The sequence below is a fragment of the Vombatus ursinus genome, unplaced genomic scaffold (assembly GCF_900497805.2).
Source record: "Vombatus ursinus unplaced genomic scaffold, bare-nosed wombat genome assembly UNPS02001287.1, whole genome shotgun sequence".
NCBI lineage: Eukaryota > Metazoa > Chordata > Mammalia > Diprotodontia > Vombatidae > Vombatus > Vombatus ursinus.
In genome coordinates this window covers 10,417,398-10,442,360 of record NW_020941065.1, presented here as the reverse complement: position 1 = coordinate 10,442,360, position 24,963 = coordinate 10,417,398, and the positions used below count along the sequence as shown (strand labels likewise).

The following is a 24,963-nucleotide window of genomic DNA, read 5'->3' as shown; positions in this document are numbered from 1 at the left end:
AGACCTTAGGACAGGGAATGTCAGGGCTGGAAGGGGACCTTAGGACAAGGAATGTCAAGGGCTGCGAGGGGGCCTTAGAACAGGGAATGTCAGAGCTGGGAGGGGTCTTAGAACAGGAGATGTCAGGGCTGGGAGGGGGCCTTAGGACAGGGAATGTCAGGGCTGGGAGGGCCCTTAGAACAGGGAAAGGGCTTTAGAACAGGGAATGTCAGAGCTAGGAAAGGCCTTAGAATAGGGAATGTGAGAGCTGGGAGGGGCCTTAGAGCATGAGTTGTCAGAGTTAGGAAGAAGTTCATTTACCATTTGATACCTAAAGAAGCTTTGGCAAAGTCCCAACCTCAGTTTCCTCAGTTTCCTCAGTTTCTTCCTCAGTAGAATGAGCGGTTGGGTCCAGATAAGGACCATGACACAACCAAGGTCACAAACAGAAAGAAAGTGGGGATGGGGAGTAGGGAAGACTACAGGTCTGAAAACAGCTCAGCCCCTTCCTAATCCTCTTCCACCCAAGGCCCCTCAGGAAGAACGTGCCTAGATGAAAGCGCTCCAGCCAGGGGCTCTGTCTCTGGCTCCTGCCAAGCCCGGCCTGTTTCCCATTTTGGAAGGAGCTGGGGAGGCCAGCGTGGGAGCTCCCACTTTTGTTTCTCTCCCCCTGAGGGACAGGCAGGTTTCACAATAGCACCCAAGTTGCAGCCTCGGCTGGGCTGGGAGCCCACTCCAGGCTTCCATCCCCAGCGCTCTCCGACTCAAGCCTTCCTCAGTGACTCGTGACTGATCCTCACATCTGTTTGGCCCCTTGGACTTTACAGAGTCCCAATCTTGCTCCTGTTGTCTCATTTAAGCCCCTGAGGGACCCAGTAAGCTAGAAACTGCCAGGAACATTGTCCTGATTGGAAAGATGAGAAAACTGTGGTTCACACCAGGGCATCCATTTCCTACTTCATCCTTGTTTTGCCCCCACTGAGGTTTTGTGGACAGGGCTGGTAAAAAGTATTAACTGCTGTTTCCCGCCTCGGACAGTTCTCTAAGACTGTAAGTTATAGAGGAGTTGTTATTCTGTATTAGTGGGTAGAATTTCCACACCAGGAGTTCCCAACAGTGAACGTCATAGGCCTGGACCTCCCCTCTCATAAAAAAAGTGACAAATTTTAGGTTAATTTCTCACCATCATCATATCCTTAAAGAAGAGGCATTACCATGTGCTTGGCAGCTGGTGGTTCAGTGGATAGAGCGTTGGGCCAGGAGTCAGAGAGACCCGAGTTCAAATGCAGCCCCAAATACTTCCTAGCTGTGTGACCCTGAGCAAGCTATTTAACCTCTGTCTGTCTCAGTTTCTTCAACTGTAAAATGGGGATAATAACAGTACCTACCTCACAGGGTTGTGAGGATCAAATGAGATCATCTCCGTAAAGCTCTTCTTAGCAAGGGTCTGGCACAAAGTAGGTGCTTAATAAATGCAAATTCCCTTCCTAATGTACCCTAAGGACCATGGGACTTATTTCTGTCTGATTTGTGGTTAAACTCTTCCTTCTATGTTGTCTCCCCACTAGAATGAGAAATCTTTGAGAATAGGGATGTCTGACTTTTCTATTTGTATCTCTAGGGCTTAATATGGTATTTTGCACATAGTAAGTGCTCAATAAATGTTTCATTCATTCATTCATCCTTCCCTCTCACTTGCCTCTTCTTCTCAGACCCTGTGCCCCACTTATATCTGAGTCACTCCCCACAGCTGAGCACTTGAGGCTAATGCTTTTATCTTCATGATGAAAAGGTAAACATTGCATTGAGAGAAGGGTCATCAGGTCTGCCACAGCTATGTGACTTTTCACTTCACTGTTCTTGGCCTCAGTTTCCTTATCTGTAAAAAGCTGGCTGTGGACTGCCAGTCAGTCAACAAAGTTGCACCATGTGCCAGACCCTGAGGGCTCTCTGGCTTACTCCCATGAGCCCCCAGAGTGGGAGGAAGTAATGGGTCTCCGAGTATGTGTGTGTGGTAATTGTGAAAGCCATCTGTTTGTCACTTTTGACTGGAGCAAGTCAGGGACAGAGAAGTGGTCTTAGCAGCTGCATCCTGCAGCTGAGGAGAGGATGAAGAAGGCAAGGACCCCAGGCATGCGGGGCTCCAGAGAATCTAAGACTCCAGCTCCTTGGTGGTAGCAGACTTTCCTCAGCCGGCGGGGACTGCATTCCATTGTTATCAGCTGGGGAGAGGACCTGATCATTCTGGGCTGGTCCTCCGTGGAAAAGCCGTGTGAGGAGGTGGCCGTGATTGGGACAAGCTGTGCCTGGAGATTTCTCAATGGACTCACCAACCCAGTCATTGCTGGAATTTTTGTCGTTGGGTCATCACTGGGGCAGCAGAAGGAATTTTGGGCTCTGAGCCCGAGGACTCTGAGTTCTAGTTCTGCATCTGCCACAGATTCACTGTGTCACTTTGGGTAAGACAGTTCCCCTCTCTGGGTCTCAGTTTACCCATCTGAAAAATAACTTTGATATTTTGTGATAAGGTCCCTCTTAGTGCTGACATTCTATGTTCTAAGATCCCTTATGGCTCTGACATTGTTCTCAGATTCCTTTCACCTTTGATATTCTATCCATCTTTGACATTCCCTCCCGATCTGATATTCCATATTCTTAAGTGCCTTTCAGCTGTGACATTCTATATTCTCGGGTCCTTCTAGCTCTGACATTTCTGTATTCTCTCTTCTACTGTTGACATTCCTTTTTTTTTTTTTTTTTGGTGAGGGCAATTGGGGTTAAGTGACTTGCCCAGAGTCACACAGCTAGTGAGTGTTATGTGTCTGAGGCCAGATTTGAACTCAGGACCTCCTGACTCCAGGGCCAGTGCTCTATCCACTACTCCACCTAGCTGCCCCAACATTCTCCTTTCTAAGGTCCTCCAGACACGATATCCTCTGTTCTTAAGGATTCTCAGTCTCTGACATTTTCTTTGCTAAGGTTCCTCCCATCTCTGACATTCCATATTCTAAGGTCTCTCACAGGGATGACATTCCACGTTCTTATATCTCTTCTGATTCTCATTGCTCTGTGAATCCTTAGCCAGGATTCTTTCTTGCCCCCAGGCTGTCTCCCTAGAAGGGTTGAGAGAATTTACAGAAGCCTGGCCACCACATAGCTGTAGAGATGCTCCAGAGTCAGCTCTGTCTGTACCACCCCAACTGGGTGGTAGCTTTCCATCCCTTCTTGACTTTCTGGTCCGTGCTCATGGTGCCCAGGAAGCTGTAAACTTGCCCACCAAGAGGTAAATTAGTACAGAAGCCTTGGATGTAACGCTTTGATCCAGCTGCAGGTAAAGGGCAGAGAGGCAGGGCTAGTCGACTGAAGTTGAGTCCTTGGTAATATATGGCATTACTGAGAATAAGGCATTCCTAGCTGGGGCTGAAAGCTGCCCACTTGTTTGTGGCTGATTTTTTTGAATGAGTGTATGACTAAAACCTGGTTCACTTTCCTGGGGGAAGAATCCCTTCTTTCTCTGAATAGCTTCTGTTTCCAGTCCGACAGGCTCCAGGAGAGAATGGCTATAAAGGAATTTTCCAGTGGCTTCTTTCAGGGAATATGTCCTGACTAGGGACAGGAGTGCCCATGGAGAAAGCCCAGGGATTTCCCTAGATGTATTCTGTAAGGTCAGGGAATGCTGAACTCGGGGTGAGAAAGGGAGGGATCAGAATCCTGCCTCCCTCCCTCGCTAGCTGTGTGCCTCTGGCCAAGTCACCTCACTTCTCTCTCTGAACCCTTTCTGTAAAATGAGTGGATTGAACTAGATGATTGCCAAGGCGCCTTCCAGCTCCAGCTCTAGCATTATACGTGCCCCCTCATTCTTCCTCCTTCCTTCTTTCTCTTGCACTGACTGTACCGTAGCATTTAAAGTGGAAAGGGACCTCAGATGCCTGCTTCTTCCTAGCTGAGAGACACGGGGCAAACTGCTTAACCTCTCAGTGCCTCTGTTTCCTCTTCTGTCAATGAGAGGCTTAAACTAAATGACCCCCAAGTTCTTTTCTAGGTCTATAATTAAGTAGAGGAGGATGGGGGGAGCTTTTTAATCTTAATAATAGTTAGCATTTATATACTGCTTTAAGGTTCGCGAAGAGATTTATAAATATTATCTCATTTTATCGCACACCAACCCTGGGAGGTAGGTGCTGTTATTATCCCTATTTTACAGATTGGGAAACTGAGGTAGACAGTGGGTAAGTGACTTGCCCAGGGCCACAGGACATATCTGAGGCTGGATTTGAACTCAAGTTTTCCTGACTCCAGGGCTGGTGCTCTAACCACTGCACCAGCTAGCTGCCTCCATAACAGCTTTACCACTCATTAATGCTCCTCTCCTCCCCTTGCTCTTCTTTTTACAAACTGCCTTGTAAGGAAGTGAAAAACTCACATAAACTTTGTGTTTGCTCTTCATTACCCCACCTAGTGGCCTGCACTTAATAAATGTTGGTTAAATTTAATTGAATATCTAAGGCTTCTCCTGAGCTCAGATATCCCTTGTTCTAAGGCCCTTCCCAGCTCTAACATCCCCTGCTCTAAGGGGCCCTCCCAGCGCTGACATCCCCTGTTCTCAGGCCCCTCCCAGCTCTGACAGTCTCTGTTCCAAGATACCTTCCAGCTCTGAACCCTATGATCCCTACATCCAGAGAAGTAAAGTTTACAAAGTACTTTCCTCCTAATCACCCTGCAAGATTATTGCTCTCTCCACCACCCTGAGTTCTCCACACCCGAAGGGTCCATGAGCTTTTTGGGGAAAAAAAATATTCACCTCTTTGTTTTCACTGACCTCTATCTGAAGTAGGCATTTCCTTCAATTATTAAAAAAAAAAAAAACCTGCCGAAGGGATCCCTTCCCCAACAAAGATTAAGAACTCCTCCTCCGGATGGAGCTGGCTGCCTCACAAGCTTTCTGAGGGGCTGGAGAAAGGGCTTTGGGGTCTGAGGGGGTGGGGGCGCGGCAGCCTGTTTGGATTGGTTAGCAACAGAAAACAATGACATCAGCCCTTGGGTGAACTGGCCCTTCTTCAGCTACCAGGTGTGGGTTTAAATTGAATGGAACGGGCCCAGGAGTAGGAAAAATTCCAAGTCATGCCTGGCCCTCCTAGTTCTGGAGGCCAGGGTTCCCGAAGGAATTTTCTATTGACTTCTCTGTTAAAACCTTTTCCCTCCCCAATAAAGATCTGTCTCCATCCTCTCCCTTAATTCAAGGTCATCTACTGAGATCGATGTAATGATAGGAAAAAAATGGCCTGTGTTTCTATGGGGAAAACATCCTTTCCCATTTCTAGAATGCTTTATAATGGGGAGTGTTCTTGTTGTTCAGTCGTGTCTGACTCTCTTGGTGACCCCACGTGGGGTTTTTGTGGCAAAGATAACAGAGTGGTTTGCCATTTCCTCCTCAGGCTCATTTTTACAGTTGAGGAAATTGAGGCAAACAGTGTGAAGTGTGTGGACCTCCTCCTTAGAGGTCCTCTTGTCAGCTACCCTGCCTGAAGCTCACTCGTAGGTCCTACACTAGTCCCAGCTGCACCCCCAGGATAACCCTAACCTTCCTCCTCCCCCACCATCCCTCTCAATCTCTCCTCTTCCTTCTCCCCCACGTTTTATGTGGTGGAGGATTAGATCATCCCTTCTCCTATGGCATCTTCCAATGTGATAAGCACTGACTTTTCAATTGGAGGACTTGGGCTCACCTCTCACCTCTGATGCCTGTGTGACCTCGGGCCTAAGCTCCCTGGGCCTCAGTTTCCTCATCTGTAAAATGGAGAGGTTGGACACGGTGACCTTTATGACCGACCAACGTCTTTTGCACTACAGACCACATTTCCCATTCCTAGGGATTTTGATCTTGCAGAAAATGTTACTAGGTCTATAGTCTAGGAGTTCATATTTCATCACAAAAGTAGTAATATTCTAGATTCCAGAATTCAAGGATAGACTTCGAAGACTTTTTGATTCCAATATTCTACAAAAGTCTCCACCTACCCATAATAATAATAGCTAGCATTTATACAACACCTACTGTGTGCCAGGCACTGTGCTCTGTGCTTTACAACTATTACCTGATTTTATCCTCACCACAACCCTGGGAGTTAGGTACTATTATTACACCCCATTTGACAGATGAGGAAACTGAGACAAACAGAGGTTAAGTGACTTGTCCAAGGTCACACAGCTAGTACGTGTCTGAGGCTGGATTCAGACTCAGATCTTCCTGACTCCAGACCCACAGTTCTATCCACTGCACCCCCAGTTGACTCTCATACCCTCCATCACCGTCCACATCTCCCCTAATACACACATATATAACCAGAAGACAACCAAAGCATCTCAGAGCTTGAAGAGAAGCCAGAAGTCCACATCCTCTTTCCAAATTCCCTTGTATTGGTTTTTTATATTTATACACATATCTCCCTTATTACGCATGCACATACAAAGTAAATGTAATATGTATCAGCATGTAAACTATGATCTACATAGAAAATAGAACAATATTGCTTTTTTTTGTGCCATAGGCCCCTTTGGCAGTCTGAGGAACCCAAGGAGCCCCTTCTCAGGATAATGTTTGTTGCCTGTATTCATAATTGAAGGAGAAGCTAAATTTCTCTTAGAAGTTAATGAAATTAAGGATGTAATTTTCTTTTTCCCCATCCAAGTTCACAGACCCCCCGAACTCTCTCCAAGAACCCTTTGGGGTTTCATGGATCCCAGGTTAAAAAGTCCTGATCTCCATCTCTATTCTCATGCCTCTAACTATAGTCTATCCTTGTACTTGATACATTTATGTGGTGCTTTCCGGTTTGCCAAGGGCAATGTAAGTTATCTTGTCTGATTCTCACAACGACCCTGGGAGATAGGTGCTGCTATCATTATTATTATTATTATTTGCATTTTACAAATGAGGAAACTGAGGCACAGAGACCAGTGAAGTGACTTGCCTAGGGTCGAACAACTATTATGTGTCTGAAATGAGATTTGAACCCAAGACTTCCTTCCAAGTCCAGTACTCAGTCACCTAGCTGACTGATATTCACACCTAACTTATGCTCATACCTATATCTATATCGATAACATCTCCATCTCCAGCTGTATCCGTCTATATTTGTGTCTGTGTCTGTATGTATACATGTGTATGTATGTATGCACCTATCCATCTATCTCAAGGTATATATATCCTGCCTCTCCCCCCAACCTCTCATAGAATGTAAGCCTTTGGAAGGCAGGACTGCTCCCTTTTGTATCCCCAGCACTTAACACAGCGCCTGGCACGCATTAGGTGCTTAATAAATGCTCATTGATTGAATGATTGGTAGTCCAATCTCTACCTGAATATCAGTCCCCTCCATCAGTTCCAAGTTGTCACCATGCTGGGGAGGGTTGAAAGATACCCCAGGGAAGTCGCTCTCTGTAATCCGAGAAATACCTCCTATCTCTCCCTGCTCCTTCCCAGAGTGTCTCTCCCACTGCCCATCGGTCTACTCAGCATCTTCTGGGTGGCTGGCAGATACGGGCATCTCTTAATCTTTTAACGCTCTTTGAGGCTAAACACAGTGAGAAAAGTTAATTGTGTGGGGAAACATGATGGAGTGGACGTGAGTGCCACCCAGAAAGTGTTTAGGAGGGGTGGTGATCCTTTCCATCAGCACAGCATGAAACCTCAGTGGTCCCTGCTCCTGTCCCTGCCCTGGGAAATCCTGGAGGTCAGAAGCCACTGTGTGTTTGGGTAGGGGTGAGGAAATACCTGCAGAGATAGACATTAGAGATCCTGGCCTAGAGGACCAAAGGCCACTCAGTTCATCGCCAGGCCCTACCCGCCCATTGTGGCTTTGTTTCCTGGAAATGGCATAAACCAGACCAGTGCCCCAAACAAGAAACAAAGGCGGCTTCCTCCCAATACCACCTCCTTCCTTGTGCTGGGGTCCTCTCCCTGGGACGTGGCAGTCAGGAAGTAGCAGGTGGGAGTGGGGGTTGTTGGTTTTTCCTGTTCACCTCTCTCTGGGCTTCAATTTCACAGTCTTTAAATGGAAGGGGCCAGAGGAGGGAGGATGGACCAGAAAGGCTTTGATGTCCCTCCCGGCTCTGACGTTCAGTGGAAATTCAGTGGAAAGAGCAGTAGTTTTTGAGTCAGAGGGCCTGAGCTCCAATCTCACCTCTCATGAAAAAAAACCTGTGTGAGCAAAGTCATTTCACCTCTTGGGGCCTCAGTTTCCTTCTCTGTAAAATGAAGGGATTAGAGTATATGTCTCTGAGGTCCCTCCCACTTTTAAATCTATGAGCCCTCTATGTTCTAAAGTCCCTTTTAGTTCTAAATCTTTCTGTTCCAAAACCCCTCCTAGCTTTGAAATTCCCTGTTCTGAGTCCCCTCCCAGCCCCGACATTCTGAGAGTCATAAACTTTAAGCTGGAAGGGACCTCAGAAGTCACTTAATCCAAATCCCTCATTTTATAAGAGGAGAAAACTGAGACCCGGAGAGATGAAGTGATCTATTTCTATAGCACTTTAAGGTTTATAAGGAACTTTACAATTATTTTGTCATTTGATCTTTGACAACAGCCTTGGGAGGTAGGGGCTGTTATTATCATACCATTTTGCAGAGAAGGAAACTGAGGCACAAAGAAGTTAGGTGACTTGGTGGGGAGAAGGGTCACATAGCTAGTAAATATCTGAGGCAGGATTCATACTTGGGTCTTCCTGACTCCAAATCCAACAGGACATCCACTGTACCACCTTGTCACCAAAGATCATGTCAGTGGCAAATCCTGGATCTGAAGTCAGGTCCTCTTGACTCCACACATGGCCATCCCTTTTAAAAATTATATCATGTTGCCCCTCACTGTGTGGTCTGGTCCTTCCAATGTTCTGTGTTCTATGTGTTAATATTCTTCCCTTAACATTTTTAATATAATTTTTTTCAGTGAACAAAAATCTATTTTATCTTACTCTCACCTCCCTCTATATTGGGGAATAGAAAAAAGAAAAAAAAGTCTCTTTATAAAAAATATGCATAGGTGAGCAAAATGAATCGCATATTGGCCAAGCTAAAAAAAAAAAAAAGTCACACCTCTCTGTCAGAGGTAGGTAGCACGCTTCATCATGAAGCAGGAATCATGGATGGTCGTAAAATTGATTGGAGTTCTCTCACAGCTGATTACCTTTACAATACCGTTGTTATTGTAGAAATTGTTCTTCTGGTTCTGCTCACTTCACCTGCATCAGTTCATACAAGTCTTCTCAGGCTCCTCCAAAACTGTCTCTTCATTTCTTGCAGTATTTTATCACATTCAGGTACCTCGTTCGGCCGTTTCTCAATCGACGGCTCCCACCTCAGTTTCTACTTTGTTGCTCCCACCAAAAGAGTTGCTTCAAATAGTTTTGTGCAGTGGAATCCTTTTTCTCTTTACTTGATCTCTTTGTAGAATAAGACTAAGATAGGACTGGTATCGAGGCTCAAAGGTATTCATGGTTTAATCATTTTTTGGGCGTAGTTCCAAATTGCTTTCCAGAATGACTGGTTCAGTTCACAGCTCTGCCAACAGTGCATTAATGCTTTCCACATCTAATAATCTAGGCTTAACGTGCTCCCCTTTCCCAGTCCCCCTGCATAGGATTCTCTTTCTCAGCTCCTACAGTGACCTCGTTCAAACTTGTAGAAGTCAGGAGTAGGGAGCTGGGGAGACTGTTCCAGGTGAAGGAATTGGTCAGCACTCGCTGTGTAGCCTGGGGAAGCTGGTGGTGTCTGTGTGTGGCGGTAAGGAGCAATTTGGGTCTTTCCTCCCAGACTCCCATTTGGAAACAGGGTGGGATTCTGCACTCTGTCTGCGGAGCTGGCAGCAGGTCAGTCCCTGTGCATCAGCTGCCTGGTTCCCGGCCAGGGAATTCCAGAGGCGAGGCAACCAATGGGGCTCATGCCCAGTCCTCCATCTCTCCAGCTAGCAGCTGGGGGCAGCCAGGGCTCTGTTCTCTCCCAAGGCACGGCAGTGACTGGTAGGCTTGCTGCTGTCCCCTCTCAGAGGAGGTGGTCTCCCCCAGAGGTGGAGGTCTAGACTAGAGCCTTTCTGGGGACGCTTGGCTCTGTCTGGAGCTGGAGGTGAGTGACCCTGCTCTGCTGGTGGCATGGAAGGCTCTTCTGTCCAGCTGCTCTAGCCTGGGGACAGATGTTGCCGATGCGGGCTGGTCACCTGCTGATACTGTGAAGGGTGGGGATAGGGAAAGGAGATTTGCAGGGTTAGATGTTAAGCATTATGCTTTATGCTAATTGGAAATAGCAGGAATGGCCCCTGGTTCCAGTTTTGAATGTGCCACTGATGGTGAACTTCTCTATGGGCTGGAGTTCAGAAGTAGAAGACCAGGATGACAAGGGGGAGGGGTCTGCAAACTCTTCTTTATAAAGTTCTATAAACATAGTTCTGTTTGCTGTCGCCCTTGGGGTGTGTGTGTGTGGGAGGAGGGGGACAAACACAGCCCTTACAGTTAGAAAGCTTCAGTTGGACTCCCCGTGCTGATGATTAGTAGCTGTGAAGCCCTGGACTTCACTTAACCTCCCAGGGCCTCAGTTTCTTCATCTGTAAAATGGGGGTAAATAATAACACTAAAGTGACCTACCTCTCAGTGTGTTAAAATTTTTTTAATTCAATTTTTTTCAGCGAACAAAAATATACTTTCTCTCTCTCTCTACCACTTCATTTCCCTCTCACCACTGGCAAAAAAAGGGAAAGACAAAACCCTTGTAATAAATATGAATAGTCAAGCAAAAACAACAACAAATACCTGCATTGACCATATCCAAAAAAATGTATGTCTCATTCTGTGCCCTGAGTCCACCGGCTCCCCATTAGGAGATGGGTCAAGCTACCTACCACTTAAAGTGCTGGGAGCAAAGTGCTGAAAGTTCTATATAAATGTGAGTTATTATAATTACTGTTATTATTATTACCTGAATGGCTGCTACATGGAAGAGGGCTTAGATTTGGTCTACTTGGTTCCAGAGGAGCAGTGTGGGGAAAAATTGCAGGGAGGCAGATCTGTCAACGTGAAAAAAAAAAAGACATCTTAATAATCCGAGCTGTCCAGTATAGACTGACTCATGTGGCAATACTGTCACTGGGAGTGTTCAAATAGAGGCTGAACAACATCAGTGCGAGGGAAGGACTTATTACGTTGGTGATCTGTGATTTTTGGAATTGATGATGCCACAAGGGAGTGATCTTCCTGTCACTGGAGGTGTGCAGGCAGCACGGAGACAGTCCCTTGCCAGGGATGGTGTCCTAGAGATGCTTGCATTGGATGGAAAGTTGGATCAACTGACCAATGCCAAGATTCTCTCTGGGTCTCGGTTTCCACAGTTATTCAATGGGCATACTTGTCTCTGTTCTGTTTATACAAAGGTATATTGGGAAGAGAGATATGAGAGTACACTTGAAGGACTGGATTGGAAACAGGAAGATGGTAGGGTGGGGATTTAAGCACCATGTTGTAATTGTTGTTTGCTTTTGTCTGATTCTTCGTAAGCCCATTTCAGGTTTTCTTGGCAAAAATACTGGAGTGGTTTGCCATTTCCTTCTCTAGCTCATTCTGCAGATGAGGAAACTGAGGATGAATTGACTTGCCCAGGGTCACACAGCTAGTGTCTGAAGCCAGATTTGAACTCAGGAAGAGGAGCCTTCTTGACTCCAAGCCCAGCTCTCTATGCACTATGGTGCCTCCTAACTTCTCCAGCAGCTAGAGTCTAGAGCAGGGTGACCAGGATACTTCCAGGATCAGGGTTCCAATTCCACCTTTGATACCTACCCTCTGCACTGACCACCGCCAAGTCACTTACATTCTCAGAGTCTCAGTTTCCTCATCCATAAAATGGGGATAAGTGATGGCACAGGCCTGTTGTGAGGATCAAAGGTGATGATGTCTGCAAAGCAGGGGCAAAACCTTAAAGTCTCTAACAAAGCCAATCATTGTCATTAAAGGAGAAACTAGATCTGGTGTTAAACTATTATGATTGTATTTGTCTCTTTGAAAAATTCGCGTTTAATCCCTCCCGGGGCACAGTGATATTTCACTTTTTGCATCTATAGCCAGTATGTAAGGGATTAGTGATAATAAAAAAAAGCAGTTAAGTCATCAGGAGGAAATGAAGGGCTGCTACCAGTGAGGGATGCAACTGGGGGTGCTTAGCTGTCCTAGAGCCAGGAAGTCCAGCAGAACCAAAGAATCATCTGACCCCGCTCCTTTTCCAGGTGAGTAAATTGAGGTTAAATGACTTGTCCAGAGTCACACAGCTAGTGAGTACCTGAGGGAGGATTTGAACTCAGGTCATCCTGAATCCAAGCCCAGAACTATAGCCGCCACATGTCTATTGGTCTAGGAAGGCTGAGATCAAGTGTTTCAAGTCAAGGTGTGGTTAGAGAGGATGAAGAGGGTAGATGAGGCAGGGTTAGAGTTTGTGAGCTGAGGGGAATTCTCCTTCTCTTGTTGTAGTTTTTCAAGGGTCCCCAAAATCTAAGGCGGGGGGAACTGTGGGTAGTGGGAGTGACAAAGACTTCTGTGGTGGCCTGAAGACCTGAGGTTTATACTCTTCCATCCAGAGATCGAGTGACAAGATCACCCACTTTGGGTCCGGCAATCTGGGCTGCTGTCTTGGCTCTTAATAATTGCCACTGTGACCTTGGGTAAGTGATTTCCTCCTTGTTCCTTTCAGTTTTCTTGTCTCTAACATGAAGGGATTGAAGTAGGATTTCTCTTAAGGTCCTTTCTAGCTGAGACATTCTGTGACTCAGATCTGAGGAAAGCAGAAAAGGACTGGCGTGTTTGTGTTGGCTGACGGGGTTCTTGGGTCAGTCTTGCCTTCAGGTCTTTTTTGGCTCAAGGATGCTGCCCCTTCCTGCTGTCAGCTTCCTGGCTGGGTGTGCCCCGTCTGACCCCTGCCCAGGTTATGGGGGCCCTACCTCCCTTAAGACAAGGCAATTTAACACACTCTTCTAAAGTGCATGGGCAAAGGTCGTTCTACCCAGCCTGGCCAAGGAGATGGGTGGGGGGCAAGCTTTATCTAGCAGTGGGGCTAAGTCCAGCCCTGCCTAAATTCCTGACTTTCTGCCCTATCATTCTGGGATAGCCAGTCTCTCTCTCTCTCTCTCTCTCTCTCTCTCTTTCTCTCTCCTCTCTCTCTCTCTCTGTCCCTGCCTCCCCTCTCTCTTTCCTCTCTCTCTCCCCTCTCTCTTTTTTTTCTTTTTCTGTCAGTCTCTGTATCACCTTCTCTCTTCCCTCTCTTTGTTTCTCTGTCTCTATGTCTCTTTCTCTATCTCCCTTCTTTCCCTATCTCTTCTCTGCTTTCTTCTTTTTTTCTGTCTCTGTGTGTCTCTCTCCCATCTCTGTCTCTTTCTCTGTGTCTATATCTCTCTCTTTCCCTCCTGCCCCCTCTGTTTTTTCTTTTATTTTTCTGTCTCACTGTATCTTTTTCTCCCCCTTCTCTGTCTTTGTGTCTCTTTCTCTGTGTCTCTGTCTCCCTCCCTTTTGCCTCTCTTCTCTGGTTTTTCTTTTTCTCTGTCTGTCTCTGTCTCATTCTATCGCTGTCTCTCCCTCTCTCCTGCCCCCCTCTGTGTTTTTCTTTGTCTTTCCTCTCCTCTTCTCTGTCTTCCATCTCCCTTTCATCTTTCTCTCTCTCGCTCCCTCCATTTCTTTCCTTTAGGTACTGATCAGCCAGCCTAGTGGCCCCTGGGCCCCTCCAAAGTCGCACCCCTGGCACACCTTAGTGCCTAGGAAGTTCAGACTTTCCTCCCTCTCACCACTCCAAGCTGACTTGAATTTTGCTTGTGAAGCCGGGGTTCCGAGAACTCAGGCGAGCTGTCTCTAGACGTGTGGGTTGTAGAAAGTGACAAGGAGGCAGAGGATAGACAGCAAGCTGTCTTTGCCAGGATCGAGTCATCAGACCGAATAAGGCCTTTATGATGTGATCCCAATGCTCAGGTACCCGCAGGGCACGAGGCTGGTCCAAAGTCAGCGCCCTGCCTCTGCAGTCTGGTTCTGATCCCATTTGTCCCCCTGCCTGCCCCTTCCCTCTCTTCCCTGAGGCTGAGCTGTCTGCTACTCCAACCTTCCTCTTCCCATGATCTCCTTGGCATTCAGCTCACACGCCCACAGAGCGACTGAAGGCAGAGCCTCTAGGAGCCAGGAGCCAGGAGCCAGGGCCCATGCACTAAGGGCGGTAGTGGCTTAATTAGCTAATGAGAGCCTTCTCTGGTATTTGCTGAGGAGGAAGCGACCGCTTCCGCTGCTGGCTGGCAGATGACACCAACTGAGCAAAGAGCCTTTGAAAGGCTGGGATGGAACTGAGGCTGGCCCCAGACCAAAAGTGTGAATCGTCCAAAATGAGGCCCAGGGGCTTCTTAGCCTTCCCTCTCCCTCCGCCTCTTTATCTTCATTCGGGCTCCTTCTGACCAGGGCCAAGAGCCTCCCCCTGCCAAGTCCTGGCCAACATTGTAGGATCCTATAATATCGGAGCAGGAAGGGACCTTGGAGCGCCATCTTGCTCTCTGGATCGTTCTTGACTGTGACTAAGTGATCATATCAGCGCCCACGACTCCAATCCTCGTCTCTCGGCAGATGCCTCCCAGATCTATAGATACAGTTCTGGTCTTACTCCAGAGCTCCCATCCAACATCAGCAACTGCCTAGTGGGTGTCCAAAATTAGATGTTCCTCAGTCATCGGCAGCTCAACACATCCAGAAGAAAACTCATTGTGTTTCCCTCCAAACCCAGCCTTCTTCCCAACTTCCCTGTTTCTGTTGAGGGCACCACCATCCAACCAGTCACCCAGGTTCACAAACTTGGAGTCATCCTAGGTAGCCCAGCAGATAGGGTGCTGGCCCTGGAGCCAGGAAGACCTGGATTCCAATGCAGCCTCAGACATCTAGTAGTTGCATAACCCTGTGTAAGTCACTTCATCTCTGTTTGCCTCAGTTTCCTTATCTGTAAAATGGGGACAATAATAACATCTACCTCTTGGGGTTGTTGTGATGATAAAATGAGGTAATATTTATAAAGTGCCTCATAAACATGATATATAAAAGTTAGTTATTATTATGGCTATACATGATACATATGCTGTATAAAGGTTAGTTGTTACAGTTTATTATGTTGTATTAGATATGATTATAACATGATATATAGAATTATAATTAGAATATTATATATTATATACCAGGCAGTTTTCTAAGTGCTTTTCAAATATGATGCATGAGTGTTGTTTTCCCTGACAGAATGTTAGTTCCTGAGGGTAGGGGCTATTTCACTATGTCTTCATATGCTCTATGCCTAAAGAAATGCTTGTTGATTGATTGATAATGAGGAATCCAGCTCTTTTCATAGATAGGGAAACTGAGACCAAGAGAGGGGAAATGATTTGTTCAAGGTCCCACAATGAGCTGATAGGAAGTTCAGTGGAAAATTCAGGAAGGCTTTGGAGTCTCTCTTCCTGGGGATCTGAAAGAAAAGACTAGCTCTATAAATAGGCATTGTTTCCTCTTTGGCCTCAGGCAGAGGGGAGATTGATTTCTCTATATCCGTTTCAACTCAAGGACGAGAACTTTTTGGAATCTCAGAGGTTTCCAGTACCTGTTCCTCGGGAAGACAAGGGCCATCAAACTATGGTGTGGATTGCCAAGAGAGGCTGGAGGATTATTTTCCTTGGGTCTCCTCCAAAAGGGCCAGGAAGTCACTTCTCTGGAATGCATAAGTGCAGCCCTGACCAGAAGGGAGAGAAGGATGAGTCCAATGAAGGCAATGGGGTGGCCAAGTTTCTCCTAACAAGATGGTAGAATAGGAAGAGCCATCAACTTGGGCTCAGAAGACCTGAGTTTTTATCATGGTTCTTATCAGTCGTGTGACCTTGGGCAAGACAGTTAACCTCTGTAAAATGGGAATAATAATTTCTACCTTGGATCAAAGGATATGCTGTATATATAAATTAAAATACCATACTATTAGACTAGATAATTAACTGTACGCTATATAATCATGCTGTCCAGCCTAGTGGACAGCATGCTGGACCTGGGTTCCAATCTCAAGTGAATCCTTGACCCCATCACCATTTTATCTTCCCCTTCCCCCCTTTTCCGCTTCTTGCCCCATGAGAATGTAAACTCTGTGAGGGCAGGCACTTTCTCAGTTCCTTATAACAGCAAAAACAATAATTAGTTATTTATATATCATTTAGAGGTTTGCAAAGCACTTTACATATATCAATAATAATGATAACTTCATCTCAGTTTCCTCATTTGTAAAATGGGGCTGCCAATAGCATCTATTTCCTGGGGTTGTTGTGAGGATAAAATGAGATAATATTTATAAAATGCTTTGTAAACCTTAACATGATATAAAAGGCTAGTTACTATTCTAGCTAACATTATTTATCTAAGTTATCTCTATTGTCTCACCCTCCTACAAATTAATTCCGAGACTCTGAGTCAAGTCATTTAACATTTTTCAGCCCCAGTTTCCTGACCTGCAAAATGAAGGAGTTGAACTCAATGCCGTCTAAATCCATGATCCTATGTAGTATCAACTGTACTGTACACTGATCCGTTGTTGTTGTTCGTCCTTCATTCTCCAAGAGGACCAATGATATCATGGGAGTGATGTCTTAAACTTGTGTGTAAATTGGGTTTAAGTGAGGCCAATGACTTTGACGCTCTCCAGTGAGAAGGAAGGAAGCAACATGGCACAGTTATCAGAGAGCTGAGCTTAGAAGTCAGGAAGACCTGAGTTCAAATTTTGCCTTATTTAGCTGTGTCATCCTGAGCAAGTCATCTAAACTCTCTGTGCCTTAGACACCTCCCTAGGAAGTGTCTGCTCAGGCCCTTATCTCCTCTCACCAGGATTGTTGTAATGGCGTCCCAGTTGTCTTCATTGCCTCATTGAGAAGCAGCGTCTTGCGGGGCAAAAGCTCTGACTCTGAAGTCAGGATGATCTGGGTTCAAATCCCACCCCAGATACTTACTAATTGTTTAACCTCGGGCTCTCTGGGCCTCAGTTTCCTCATTTTACAAGCAAGGAGGTTGGATTCGATGTCCTCTGAGGTCCCTTCAGCTTTAACTCTAGGAAGCCAAGATACTCTCCAATCTATCCTCTGCATGGATGCCAAAGGATGTTGCCTCTAACTCAGGTTTGAGCAGGCCACTCCTTTGTTCCAGGGCTCCCCTATTGCCTTTAAGGTTAAAAGAAACTCTGGTGGGTGTCAAAAACCCTTTACAACCTGGCTCTAGCCAGCTTCCCAGACATATCATAGTATTACTCTCCCTGCATGTTCTTCATTCTATCCAAAACGGCTGCACCTCAGACTCTGGACAGGTTGCTCTCCGTGCCTGGCATGCACTCCCTTCTCATCGCTGTCCCTGAGTTCTCCCTGGTGTACAGGTGTTCAGGAGGATGAGCACCTCTGGTGCGAGGGCTGCCCATCCACCTTTGGTGGATACAGTCCACCTGGCACTCAGCTCTCGCCTGTGGCTCCAAGAAGCTGTAAGTAGCACGTACAGGGGCCACACCCCTGGTGAAATGGTCTTGGCAGACTGGGCTAACCCAGGTGGAGGGTAACCAGTGGGCCTCAAAACTATTGGTGAGTTAGGGGGTGTCTACCCCAAGCATGTGAAGACGTCCCCCACTGGAATGGGTGGATGAGAACGATTTATTCCAACGGCCACGAAGGCGGCTGAAGCAGGCACTAGGGAGAGCTCAGAGCTTGGTCAGACATCAGACATACCAAGGTCATCCACTGCGTCCTAGGCCATTGACAGTTGTCCTTACTTTTGTCCTACCGTCAGGCTTTGATGACTCTGGAAGAAAGAAACCAATGACTTCTTAAGTCCAATCCCCCCATGAGTCAAGACATCAGCCATTATGTCATTGATCCTCCTTGAAAATGAAAGAAAAGGACTAGGTGGTGCAGTGGATAGAGCACCGGCCCTGAAGTCAGGAGGACCTGAGTTCAAATCCGGCCTCAGACCAAACACTTGACACTTACTAGCTGTGTGACCCTGGGCAAGTCACTTAACCCCAATTGCCCCCCCAAAAAAGAAAAAACAAGGATGAACAACATCACTGGTTTTCCTTCAAACTCAGCTCAAAGTCTCTGTCCTTCATGAGGGCTTTCCCGATCTCTCCCCTCCCATCCCCTAGCTGCTAGGGCCTCCCCTAGCTGCTAGGGCCTCCCCTGCCCTGAAATCCCTTTGTATTTACTTATATGGGCTTGTACTGGTTTCTTCTGAGATAATGTAAGCTCCTTGAGGGCAGGGACTATTTCTTCTTGGTCTTGTATCCCTGGAGCCTACCCCAGTGCCTGGCACATTGTAGATGATTATTAATAGTAGTAATAATAATAATAATAAACCATAACAACTAACGTTTATGTAGCACTTTACTGTTTTGAAAGCATTTGGAAAATATTTTACACATTTTCAATTTCAAAATTACAATTTACAAATACTCTTTGATCCTCACAACCACCCTGTGAGATAGGTGCCGTTATTATCTCCATTTTACAGATAAGGAAACTGAGGCAAACAGATTAAGTGACTTGCCCAAGGTCATAGAGCTAAATAAGTGTCTGAGGTCAGATTTGATTGAATTGTCAAGTTTTTTTAGGGGTGGAGGAGTCCCCTAAGCTTAGGAATCCAACCATCCTTTGTAACAGAATGTTTTTCTTTTAGGGTCATGAGAGTCTTTCCCTTTCTGGGAGGAGGCATCAGTTCTGTGTTGATTTCCAACCTTTTGGGCTTTCTCTCCATCCAGGACAGCTGGGGTAGGGCCCTGGGGCTGCTCCTGGGACAATCAGACCCTGGCTTCCAGCCTTTTTCTGGAGCAGAGCTGTTCCAGAACATCCATCTGTCTCCAGATGGGATGGCCTTGATGTTTCTGGGGGTGGGTGAGTGCACGCTGTCCCCCTGCTGTCAGGACCTCTGCCAGACATGTGGTGACCATCAAAAAGAAGACTTGGGAGGGGGGTGGGGGTGGAGAGGACCACCACTACAAAGGGAGATAGCAGGGTCACAACTCCTAGAATCTCTCTTATGACTGCTCTGGCCTTGAGGAAAGAGCTGGCTTTTGGCCAGAGGTTTTGTCTAAGCCTTTCTAGGATTCCTGGAGCCTGAGAGCAGGAAAAGATCTCAATTCTGCTGCTTATTATTTGTGAGAACATGGTCAAGTCACCTCACCTCCTGTGCCTCAGTTTCCTTTTGGGTGTTAAACCAGATGGCTTTTTCCTTTCAGCTCTAACTACAGAACTTATAAGCTAATGCCTTCCCTCTGCTGATTTTCTCCAATTTATCCTGTCTATGGTTTGTCTGTACGTAATTGCTTACATGTTGTCTCTTCTATTACATGGTGAGCTCCTTGAGAACAAAGGTTTTGCCTTTTTTTTGGAATCCCAAACCTTTAGAACAGTGCTTGGCGTATAGTAGGTGCTTAATAAATACTTGTTGACTTGACTTGTACTATTCATTACAATGTGATATTTATAAAGCCTTTAGCATAATGCCTGGCATATAGTAGGCACTTAATAAATGCTTATTCCCTTACTGTCTTTGAAAGCTCTTGGGGTCATTCAGTTGTACCCAGCTCTCTATCACCCCCATTTGGAGTTTTCTTGGCAGAGATACTAAAGTGGTTTGCTATTTCCTTCTCCAGCTCATTTGATGGATGAAGAAACTGAGGCAAACAGGATGAAGTGACTTGCCCAGGGTCCCACAGCTAGGAAGTGTCTGAGGCTGGATTTGAACTTGGGAAGGTGAGTCTTCCTGACTTCAGGCTCTGCACTCTATCCACTGTACCACCCAGCTACCTTCTTTGAGAGCAGAGCCTGTCTTTTGCCTTTTTTGAATTCTCAGCCCTTAGAACAGCTCCTGGCACATAGTAGGTGCTTAGTAAATACTCATTGACTCGTCCTATCCATTACAATGTGATAATATTTATAAAACCTTTAGCCTGGTACATAGTAGGCACTTAATAAATGCCCATTCCCTTCCCCTCTTGGAAAGCAGATCCTTTGTATCCTCAGCTCTTAGCATTGTGCCTGATGCATAGTAAGCATTTAATAAATGCTTATTAACCAACTGACCCCATGACCGATTTGATTCAATTCAATTAAAAACATTTTTAAGTATCCACTAGATTCCATCCAACTGTAGCGAAAAGCAGGGCCAGCTTAAATCTGGGATTAAGTCCTGGCTTTTACACCTACTGGCTGCCAGAACTGTAAGTAAGCAACTGAATCTCTCAATGCTTAAGAGCAGATTGTCGATTAGGAAGAAGAGCAGCCTTGCAGATATACATCGGTGGAAGGGGACGTATGTCTGTGTGTATGTCTGTGTGTGGGGCGAGGAGGTACAGACATGACGTGTCTTCTCTGACTCGATCCGGCCACATCTGAAATATGTGCTCAGCCTACAGAAGACCACAAGCCAATGGACTGGGAATGTGTCCTCTGAGGACTGACTCAAGGGACTGGGGATCTTCATTCTAGAGAAGAGAAAGCTCAGGAGGATGAGGCAGTTTTCTTCATGTAAAGGAATGTCGAGAGGAGGGGTTAGCTTTGCTTTGCAAGGCTCCTAAGGGGAGAACCAGGAGCAACAGAGTGGTTTATTTAGGCTGGAAGTCAGGAAGAACTTCCTAACCATGAGTTCAGTCTTCAAGTGGAGCCAATGGGCTGCCTTGGGAAGGGGTGGCTTCTCGTGACCATTTGTAGAAGAAATGCTTGTTTGGATATGGGTTGGTTTAGATTCTCAGATTCTGTGAATGAATTGTTTGACCTTGGCAAGTTACTCCATCTTGGTACAGTAGAAAGAGCATGACCCAGGGACCTGGGTTGAAGCTCCTTGACCCCAGGGACCTTTTGGGCTTTCTCTTTGTATCTCTGGCTTGCTCTTGGCATAGAGTCTGACACATTCTCGCTATTGTTGAGTTGTTTAAGTTGTGTCTGACTCGTCGACACTGTTTTCTTGGCAAAGACACCGGAGTGGTTTGCCATTTTGTTCTGTAGCTCATTTTACAGATGAGGAAACTGAGGCAAACAGAGTTAAGGGACTAGCCCAAGGTCATGCAGCTTGTAAGGTCTGAGGCTGGATTTGAACTTATAAAGATGAGTCTTCCTGATTCCAAGCCCAGTGCTCATTACACTGTGGCACCACCTGGCTGCCTGCCTGGCACATAGTAAGTGCTTAATAAACAAGCATAGTCAGTAAGCTTAATAAATTCTTGTTGATTGACTAATTGAAATCTTACCTCTGTTACTAGCTGGATGACTTTGAGCAAACAACGTAACTGCTCTAGGCCCCATTGATCAAAGGAGAGGATTGGATTTGATGGCTTCTGAAGTCCCATCTGTGCTAATGGAGAGGCTCAGTACAATGTCTGGTACATGAAAGATCCTTCATAAATGCTTGTTTGATTAACTGGGCAGGGAATAGGGATGTTTGGGGGAGATTGTTTTTAATTCCTTTGGCAAACATTCTTTGAGAAGCCACTAGGTAGAAATCTCATCCTGGAGATGTCGGGAATAAACAGGTGAATACAAGCCTTTTGGTCCCTGCTGTCATGGAGCTTCTATTCTAGCAAGGTGCACCAGTTGTATTTAGAGAGCTTTCAAGGAAGAATATGGTAACACCCACCAACAAAGAATAAAGAAGGAGCTGTGGGAGGCTAGATTTAGAACTTGAAGGGGTCCTGCAGATAATTTTGTCTAGCTGCAGCCCCATTTAACTGAGGAGGAAACTGAGTCCCAGGAGGTTGTGTCTGACCCAAGGTCACCCAGGTAGCAAGTGACAGAGACAGGCTTTTAATCAGTCAATTAAATGCTTATTATGTGCCAGGCACTGTGCTAAGGGCGAGGGAAACAAGGAGAAAACCCAAAAGATCCCTGCCCTCAGGAAGCTGACATTTTACCGAGGAAGACAACACGTACATAAATAGGAGTATAACAGAAGATGCAGAATAGATGAAAGGTAGTCACTTTAAAGGGGAAGGTTCTAGCAGCTAATCTGGAACCCAAGTCCTCTGATTTGAAATTCACCATTCTTTCCCTTCTGTCAAGAAGCATCTGGTTGCTGCAGCTTCCATAAAGCTTAGAGCCTTGTAGAGGATGGTAGCTGTGTGTATAGCTGGGATACAGTCAGTCAGTCAACCAGCATTTATTAAGCACCTACTGTTTGCCTCAGTTTCCTCATCTGTAAAGTGAGTTGGAGAAAGAAAAGGCAAGCCACTCCAGTATCTTTGCCAAGAAAACCCCAAATGGGGTCACGAAGAGTTGGAAATGACTGAAAAATGACTGAACAACCACAAAAAACATGCCAGGCACAGCGCTAGGTGCTAGAATGTGGTAAGAGACATCAATGTGGTATAAATAAGGGGATATAAGATCATAGGCTTAGAACTGGAAAGGAGCTTAGTAACTGAATAAAGGAAGTGAGTCCTGGATTTGCAGTCAGGGGATGTGGGTTTGAATCCTAGCTCTTCCACTTGCTGGGTCTCAGTTTCTTTATATGAAAAGTGAGGAGGTTAGACCAGTTTCCCTCTCAAGGTCCCTTCTAGTTTTAATTGTCATTTCTTATGGTAGGCTGTCTCTGGAGTTCAGATGATCTGGGATAAACTCTCATGTACTACAGGTATGACATTGGGCAAGTCACATCATCATCACCATAATCACTAGCATTTCTACAAGTGCTTTACATTTTGAAAGCATTTTAGTAATATTATCTTATTTTATCCTCACAATAATCCTGGGAGGTAGCTGCTATGATCATCTCCACTTCACAGATGAGGCAGCTAAGGCAGAAAGTAGTCAAATGACTTGTCCAGAGTCATGCAGCTAGTTTAGTGTCTTAGGTTAGATTTGAACTCAGGTCTTTGCTGACTCCAGGTCCAGCTCTACCTAGCTGTCTTCCTGGGCTCCAGGCTCCTCAAATGAAAGGGTTGGGCTAGATAATCCCAGTCTTTCCCAGCTTGAAATCTCTGATCTTATGATCTTATGTCTAGAGCCTTGATGAATGGAGGCTCCATCCTTTGCTGACCTTTGCCACTGCATGGCCAATCATCCCATCGCCCTCCCGATGCATTTACCACAGAACTTCCTGCCTTCTTCTGCTCAATCTGAAGAAAGTGGTTGCCATGGGGACCAATTCTCTGCCAGGGAACGGAAGTCACGAATGTGTGGATTGGCTGGGCTGCCCTGACTCTGGCCAGGGGTTTGAGCTCCAGGTGCCTGGTCCCTTCCAAGTACTGAGCCCCTTAGAGATGCTCACAGCACCCTCAATGGATAAGCCATTTCCCTTCCTGTGGGGCCAAGAAGAATAGGATCTGGGATTCCACCCAAGCATCCCCCAAACCCAGGCCTCACTCCAGCCACCATGATTTTCCTTAAAGAGTCTGTGGTTGCCATGGAAACCATGATTTTCTTTTTAAAAGAAAAACAGCAAATGTGGGTCAAGGTACAAAGACTGAGAGGCTCATTCAATCTCTTAGAGTCCGAACTTCCCAGACAAGACTCCTCGCAGGCGATGCTGCTGTCCCATTTCTAAGCTGAGATGTTCTCCAGTGAGTTCTCCTCCCTCCAGGAAAGCAGGAGAACTGAGGAACTTCTGGGGTGCCGAGGATGATCTGGAAGACTCAGACAATTGAAAATAGAGAGATGTGTGGCAAACTAGCAGTCCTGACTAACGGTGGCTTCTTGGGGTCTCTGGAAACCCTCTATTACCTCAGCATCAGGGTTATATCCACCCTGAAAGGATATCACCTCTGGCTTTCCTAAGGCTTGAGTCATCTTCCCTGAAAGAGAGGCTTAACCCAGCCCCGTCTCTCCCGCCAACGCCTTGGTTTTTCTAATCCTTTGGAAGGGGAGATGCCAAACCAAATTCCTTTAAGCCAAATGTTGAGCAAGTTTCCACTCTGTTCTTCATTATTAATTACACTAACGAGATCATCCAGGACTCCTTGGCAGGAAGTTTCCAGGAACAAGATGGCCTTGGGGAGAATGAATTCTGTCATATGGCCAGAACCATCTTTAAGGTCCCAGAGTTCTGGGTATCTTTAAGGGGAAGAGGACCCATAGGACCTCAACGGACTTTTATGAGTTTTCTAAAATGGAAGGAAAAAGACCAGGAGAGGGATAGGCAGGGCTGAAATGGCTGGAAGTGCCATCTTTAGGCTTCCTCCAACTGACCAAATGTTCCAAGACATCTGTCCATGTTTCCGATGAGTTCCAGTGCCAGACTGTCCAATGCCAAGTTCTGCTCGGCTAATTTGTGCTTCCAAGATGTGTCGCCTCTCCTCTCCTGTGCTTAGCACGGACAAGGGTGGTGTACGCAAGCAAGTTTTCTGGGTTTCACACTCCTTCCTGGCCTTCACTGAAGGGAAGAGCTGGTCCTCAAAGGTTAAGAACAGAAATCTCAAGCTGGAAGGAGCTGGAGAGGTCATCAAGTCTAATTCCTTATTTTACAGAAAGGGGAAACTGAGGCTTAGAAAACTTGATAGGATCCAACTTCTAGAGCTGGAAGACAATCTAGTCTAACCCTCTCATTTTACAGATGGGGAAACTGAGACCCAGGAAGATCAAGTGATTTGTCCAAGGCAAGCTGTATGATTTACCCACTAATAAATGGCAAAGCTGGCATCTGAGCCCAGATCTTCTGATTCCAAATCCATGAGTGATCTTGGGGTAAATCACTTCCATTCTCGGAAGGATTTTTGAGCTGGAAGGGACTTCAAAAGTCATCTAGTTTAAGTCCTTCAATTTTCAGATGGGAAAACTGAGGTCTAGGGAAGTCATGTGACTTACTCAAAGTCACATAGGTAGCCCGAGATGGGATTTGAACCCAGGGCCTCTGCTATCTCCCTTTCCATTGTTCTACACTGCCAGATGCCACTGCTTTCTCCTCCCTTCCCTCCCTGTGACCCCAATTAACCCAGATGTTGTTTGT

At 46.1% G+C, this 24,963-nt stretch overlaps 1 protein-coding gene across 7 annotated transcripts in view; it reads left to right on the top strand.

Moving 5' to 3' along the window:
* The first annotated feature begins 1,958 nt into the window (after positions 1-1,958).
* Positions 1,959-24,963, top strand: part of CMKLR1 (chemerin chemokine-like receptor 1) — a 43,636-nt gene continuing 20,631 nt past the window's right edge. For 2 of the 7 annotated variants that reach the window (XM_027862973.1, XM_027862937.1), the window contains exon 1: positions 19,740-19,781. The gene's annotated coding sequence lies outside the window, so the exon portion shown is untranslated. The other 5 variants (XR_003569146.1, XR_003569145.1, XM_027862947.1 and 2 more) reach the window with 5 other exon arrangements.